The sequence below is a fragment of the Adiantum capillus-veneris genome, chromosome 19, assembly GCF_014529385.1.
Source record: "Adiantum capillus-veneris isolate H3 chromosome 19, ASM1452938v2, whole genome shotgun sequence".
Lineage (NCBI taxonomy): Eukaryota > Viridiplantae > Streptophyta > Polypodiopsida > Polypodiales > Pteridaceae > Adiantum > Adiantum capillus-veneris.
The window spans coordinates 142,202,417-142,209,361 of NC_140949.1; positions in this window are offsets into that span (position 1 = coordinate 142,202,417).

Sequence of the window (6,945 nt, forward strand, 5' to 3'; positions counted from 1 at the left end):
CTAGATTTACTCTAGCTTAATTTTCATTGGTCCACTTCAAGGGTCATCCAATAGAAATTGGGCACACCTTGTGGGCATCTGGCCTAGGGAGCTGACATGTGTCCCTCATTCCCTTTGTGTAAAGGGAGCCTATGTGTGTGTGTGTGTGTGTGGCTTTCTCTCTCATCCCCTACCTTTAGGGCTTGCCCCCTCCCATGTAGGGATGTGCAAAGACTTTTAGGGCACACACAAAGCATCCAATTTTCCCTAGGGTTGACCTTTGGACACAACCTTTGAATTTTGGAACCTTAGCATTTTGGAAGTCTTAATGGGCTGAACCTTAGGGTCTTTTTAGCCCATTGTTGCACATGGCTCTTTTGCAGATGCCCCCCCATTTGGATTTCTATTTTCCCTCCTTTGGATCCCTACTGTGGCCGGTCTGCTAGCTTAACCAATATTCTAGCTTTTTCTCCCCTGGCCTTCCACACATTAAATGATCAGTTTAATATGAGAAAATCATTTAGGAGAATTAGATATTGATTATTATGATACCTTGAACCTCACAACTACGCATGGAGAATCTCAACTAATTGGTACAATTTGTAATTGCCAATTTTGGCATTGCGAGCCTTCTAATCTAACCCTAACGACTACTCTCGGTCCTTGAAGTGTTGTTCCCCTTGTGACCTAACCTAGTGACGCAATGGCTTCGATGCGCACAAAGGTGAAACACACATGCAGAGGAGAGCGACTTGGGGGAGAGAGAGAGAGAGAGAGAGAGAGAGAGAGAGAGAGAGAGAGAGAGAGAGAGAGAGAGAGAGAGAGAGAGAGAGAGAGAGAGAGAGAGAGAGAGAGAGAGCCTGTCGCTGCAATATTCAATGGCACCGAGGTGGATGGTGATGCGGTAGTAAACAGCCTCAAAGCTTTGGAGGTCACCTAGAGCAAGATCGCGAGAGGTGGCTGAGCAAGATCGCAAAAAGGAGAAGGCAAGGGCGATGGCAACGCAGCAGTATTAACAGACTCAAAGCTTTGGAGGTTGCTGAGCGCAAGATCGTGAGAGGTGGCCAAGGAGGAAGATTGCAAAAAAGGCAAAGGCAAGGGTAATTTGTTTCTCCTATGTGGAGATAGAGATGGCGATTGCAACGGTGATCGGTTTTTGACGCCAAACAACAACTCAAAAAAGGCATGTGGGTTGTGCTCACAAGGACAACCAGTTTGGGAGCAATTAACGGGCTCATATTCTCATGCAGTACGATCGACCAACCACCATAAAATTAGTAATGATGCTCATTAAAGAGGTGCATGCTCCTAAGTTTAGAGGTAGTTACCCCCCTTGAACATTTTAAGTCTACCCCTGTCCCAATTGAGCATTCACGCAGCAAGAAAAGAGTAAAAGGATGAGTGCTCTTCTACCTCTTTCTGCATCATCTTATGCCTCTCTAGTGCTCCATCCCTCCTTGCGTCCTATTCCGCCTTGCTTTGTTGATGCGGATCTTTACACACAATGCAGAGGAATTCTATTATACTTTTCTGCAGTTCTATTTTGTGAGGTTAGTACCAAGCGAATAGGGGCAAGAGAACTGTGTTCGGTGCTCCTCTTTGCTTGGTACTGACCATCGTCGCTTGGAGCCCCTTCTATGAAAGGGACATTCACCCATAGAATGTGGTGCGGTTTTTATTTATGATGTTTGTACAGATAGCTCGTGAAAAGGCCATGCCTAGGAGAGTGACAATGAGCAAACTAGAAGACCACGTGATGCAGATCTCTACACACACTGCAGAGGTATGCTATTATACTTTTGTGCAATGTTATTTGTGAGGTGAGTACCAAGTGAATAGGGGTGGGAGAACCATGTTTGGTGCTCTTCTTTGCTTGATATTGACCATCATCTCTTGGAGACCCTTCTTTGAAAGGGACATTCGCTCACAGAATGTGGTGCGGTTTCTATTTATGTTTTTTGTAGAGATGGCTCATGAAAAGGCCAGGCCTAGAAGAGCGACAGGTGAGTCCTTGCATGCTCAAGAAAGAAGATTCTGATATGAGGGGCACATATGCATCCTATAGGAGTTGTGAAGCATCAAAAGACACATGCAATTGGCCATCCGACCACTTCCATTTCAACGAGTAGCGCAAGAGATTTGCAAGCATTAGAGAGTGGGCATGCGATGGGTCAACAATGCTCTTGTCTGCCTATAGGAGATTGCAGAAGAATACATCGTTGAATTCTTTAGCAATGGAAATATCCTGGCTACCCATGCCCATGGAATCACAATTATGCCACGCGATTTTGACACACTTCGGAGGCTGCATTTTTGCTATGATGGGATGCTTCAACCATTACTTATTTGGGATAGTAGAGCAATGGATATTCTTAACATCCTCCCTCTCCATCCTTGTGCGTGATAGATAGAGGCTTCAAGGGCTGAAAGCAGCAGAAGAACCTGATCATGGGTTGACACGGTCGATCAATCCTTGACCCAGACAGATGGGTAGACAAATCCCAGCCAGGTACAACTCCACTCTAGCAGCTTGAGCCAGTCATGGAGGGGCTTGATCCTGTCAAGGTGGATCCCAAGACGGTCAGGGAGGAGTAGGAGCCAGTCAAGGAGGGGTGTGAGCAGGTTAAGGAGGAGCCGGAGCCAGGAGCACACTGAGCTAGTTAGGGAGGATCCTAAGCCAGTCAGGGAGGAGCCTGCACCGAAAGAGCTAGAGACAAGAGCCAGAGACAGCTCAAACTACATCCTATGCCAAGGGGGGGGGGGGTCGTCATGGCGACGTGACAACACCTCTCCCTCCTTCTCTTGTACAAAATAAGGCAGCCCCTTATGGCCACGGGACCCATCCCTTAGCTGGGTACCACATCTATACTTGTAAACGCCACCAATTGGCTCATTGTAGCACCGCAATGCACCAAGAGCCACCACCGTCGCCCGGCTTTGACCAAAACCTGACAAGGACACTACGAAGGCCGCCGCGTGCAACGCCTACAGGCATGCACTATAGCCACAAGAGCTCAAGCTCCCACTCCCTTCGTTCTTCCCAATGGCACCACTTATGTAGCCTTTATACCAGCCTCCCTGGACCCATTTTCCGCATTCAGGACAAATTCATGGTGCCACGTGGTACTGCTTGGAGCGGCCACCCTTCAAGGTCCCCAAATTCTTCAAAAAACTCACAAAATCCCAAAATTCGCAAAAAAAAGGGCCAAATTCACCTGGCTACCATTTCCTGCTTGCAATTCTAATCATCAAGTCGTTGAGCCCCAGTGAAAACCGCGGTCCTCAGCTTTAGTCCTTATAAGTCCCAACACGCTTTGATCTTCCCAAGCCTTTCAACCATTGGTCCAAAAACTACAAAAAACATCTGACACCGCATAGTCGTCGTCTGGCACCAGCTTCAACTGGCAATATGAGGCTATCCGAGTATCGGATTCACGAGTAGTCAAGCTGGCCCCTGGAAAAAATTCAAAGCATTGTAACTTGGCATCAGATTGCCAATTTGAAAAGACTAACATGCTCCATAAATCAAGCACTATGCATCTATCCGCTGAAACTAGCCCAGACTCAGTGCGAGTATTCCTGCTCATGGCTCATTGAAAAGCAAAGCCGTGATTTGATGAACTACTTGATGAAGAAAGGGCGGATCGTGAAGCCTTGGAAGCAGATTTTTGAAGAGAGGTTTGTATATAGCAGATGCGCAGTTGGATGAAGTAAAGAGAAAGCTCAATTTGAAGCAAATTTTGGAAGCAGATTTTCAAGGGTTCAGATGGGAATTTGAAGCCCTTTGAGACAAGTTGTTGAAGGTAACTACTGCTGAGAATACTAATTTTCTTATAATGAGCAAATTTTTGGATTGCTTGCATGAAGAAGTGCGAAACAAGGTAGAGGTTGAGGGCCCGGTGTCATATGAGGAAGCGGTGGCTCTAGCAAAAGGGCGAACCAAGAAAATATTGAAGAAGCGATAGGCGAGGCAAAATTTGCCAGATGCGGTGATGCCAAAGCGGGTCAAAATGGTGAAATTTGAGCAGAAGGTGGTGCAAAGGGAAGTACATGTACGAGAAGAACCGAGAGTGTTGTGGCTGTAGAGAGATGGGGTGGTTCCCATGCCGAGGATGCCAGAGAGTGCGGCTCCAGTTGTGCAAGAGATGAAGACAGTTCGTTTTCGAGCAAGTGGTGCAGAAGGACCAAGTGTTTTTTTTGCCGAGGTGCGTATATGGAGTTTGTGTAGAGCCAGAGGGCTGCCAAAAAAAAAAAGAGCTCCCCGAGGGTGTGCCCACTTGGAGGTATTATGTATATGGTGTTTTTTACAAGTTGAAGCCATCATTACTATGTAGTTTTGTGTTAGTTTTCCCTTCCCCCTTCTCTTCTCTACTTGTGTGCATATGTTCTCTAGTGTGTGTCGATAGTCGTGCCCCCTCGATGGTCTATTGTGCATAGAGGGATTGAGAGAGATTGTGTGTGTGTGCTGAGGGCAATGAATCGAGATGTACAAGATGGTTGGTCATGTTTGTGGTGTCGCAACGAGTGTGTGCGTATATGGTTGCAATGGTTTACCTGTGAGATTGTCAAGTTTTGAAGGTGAACTCTAGTGGTTAGGGGTGTTGTGTATATCATGGGCTATAGAGAGGCGTGTTGATTGTGTGCCAGATGTGCTCCCCTTTTCCCCTTTCCAACGCCTCTTCGTGCATAGATTCATCTGTCCAGAAGGTTAGAGGAGGTCTACATTTTTAACCTTGATCGTCAAGATTTTCTATGCATGTGAAATTTTTCCAACGCCAACGCAACGTATACAGTCATCAACATTGCTATGTGGTATGTCTCAACTTCATTATAGGTCACGTTGCTGGGGTCAGAACCAAGCAAATAGGGGTCCTTGGAAATTTTGAAGGCCTCGATTTTCTTGGTATTGACCTATGTCTTTGCGGTAGTGAGGGTCAGAACCAAGTGAATAGGGAACCTAATGAACTTTGCAAGTCCCCAATTTTCTTGGTATTAACCCATGTCTTTGTGGTAGTGAGGGTTAGAACCAAGCGAATGGGGTCCCTAATGAAGTTTTCAAGGCCCTAATTTTCTTGGTATTGACCCATGTCTTTGCAGCAATGAGCGCCAGAACCAAGCGAATAGCGATTGCAAATGAATTTTTCAAGGCCTTGTTTTGCTTGGTTCTGAGACATACATCCACTAAGCAATCTAATTGCTAGTATTTATTCATGTTAGGCACGCTATCTCGCTTCTATCCGCGGACATATTGGACACAATATACGTAATAAATTCGCTTATCTTGCATATGCTTCAGAACAACGGAGTTTCCTTTTTGGCATTGATGGGATGGTTCAGCATAGTAAATTGGGATTTAGCGAGCTTTCTAGTCACTTCATACAATCAATTGTGAGTTTTGTCTTGAAAAGTAAAAACTATGTTGGATTTATGATCTTCTTTTTCCTCACCCTTGATAGTTTGGGTGTTTTTTGTGTAGTGAACGTTGGAGTGTTGTTATTCAACGTTGAAGATAAATTGTCTACCACGGAAACTCCGGGCAAAGCAGGGGGTTCCATGGGCGTGTAAAGAAATAAGGCACATCTTTATTCATTTTCTAGTAGTGTCTGTTTGCCTTATTGAAGCAAGTGCTTATGTATGTAGTGCTACAAAAAAATTTGTATGCTGTGTGGAGCACATTTTGTTAGAATGTGATCTAGGGGCTGCCACTTAGCGCTGACGATCAGTGTGCCCACACATATTGATGATTACATCTGTGGTTAGTGTACGTGTATGAATGTTATGCTCCTTGTTATAGCCAAATTTGGATGTACCAAATGTAAGTACCTGTCTTGTTTTGATACTCGTATTGTTGCAATGTTTGTATTAAAATAAGTAACTTCTTTACTTACTTTATGATTATCATGTTTCTACAAGACCTTCAATTACATAACTACAACCCCTATGATGTGCACGAATTTTTTGTAATGGCCATTCAACATATTATAATCTCAGCGCACGACGGTCAAGAGAGGAAAGCGCTTGAGCTGAGGAGTTCCAAAAAGCCCGCATTGACGAAATGACGTAGCGGCACTAGAAAACTCAAGACAAGGTTCAAAACATGCAAGACACAATCAATTAATATTATGGGGACACCACAGAAGTAGAGGGTTGGTTTACACATTAGTAGCAAGAGTGAGAACAGAGGGAAGCTTCACTGGTGCAAGATGCATGGGAAGCCATGGAGGAGGCCGATGCATTCGAACAACACGAAAGGGCACTCCAGACTAGCATCCCCCCAGGAAGAAGGAGCAGCAACCAGGGGAGAGGGCACAGGAGCACTGGCAACAACTAGGGAAGAGGGTGCAGGAGCACTGGCAGCAATTGGAGGAGGGGGCATGAAAGCAGTAATTATCACCCTTTTGTATATATTTTGAAAGAAACAATACAATGTGTAAAGTTTTGAAACAAAGAAAAGTGTACATTTAAAAAAAAATGCTTGAGCAGCACAAAATGTTTTTGTATTAGTCATTTTTTAGTGTACATCTTGGATTGCATGGCATTAAAACTCATGCATGAACAATGTATGTGACCTAGCTTCCGGTGGAAGCAATCAAGTGAAGTGTATTTGAAAGGGACTCTTTGCACAATGTTATTTTCTCCTTGTGTCTTGGAATATGAGAAAAAGAAAGAGTTAGTATTTATATCTTAAGGCATTGAAGACAAATGAAATTTATTCAGTTAGTAAGTACCTTTCTATTGTTGAGGTTGAAAGCATACACTTCTGGAAGAAGTGGAAGGTCTTCATATGTAAGATCTACCTTGAAATCATGCAAGAGTTGTACTTGACATTGTCTCCATCACAGAAGTAGGCTCTCTCGAAAGTAGATCTTCATTGCTAAAGGTTTGTTCTCAGAGTTTGACTCTATATCTTGGTCGATTGGACTAAGTTTCCCACTAAGAAGATGATATCTAAAATAGTAAAATGAC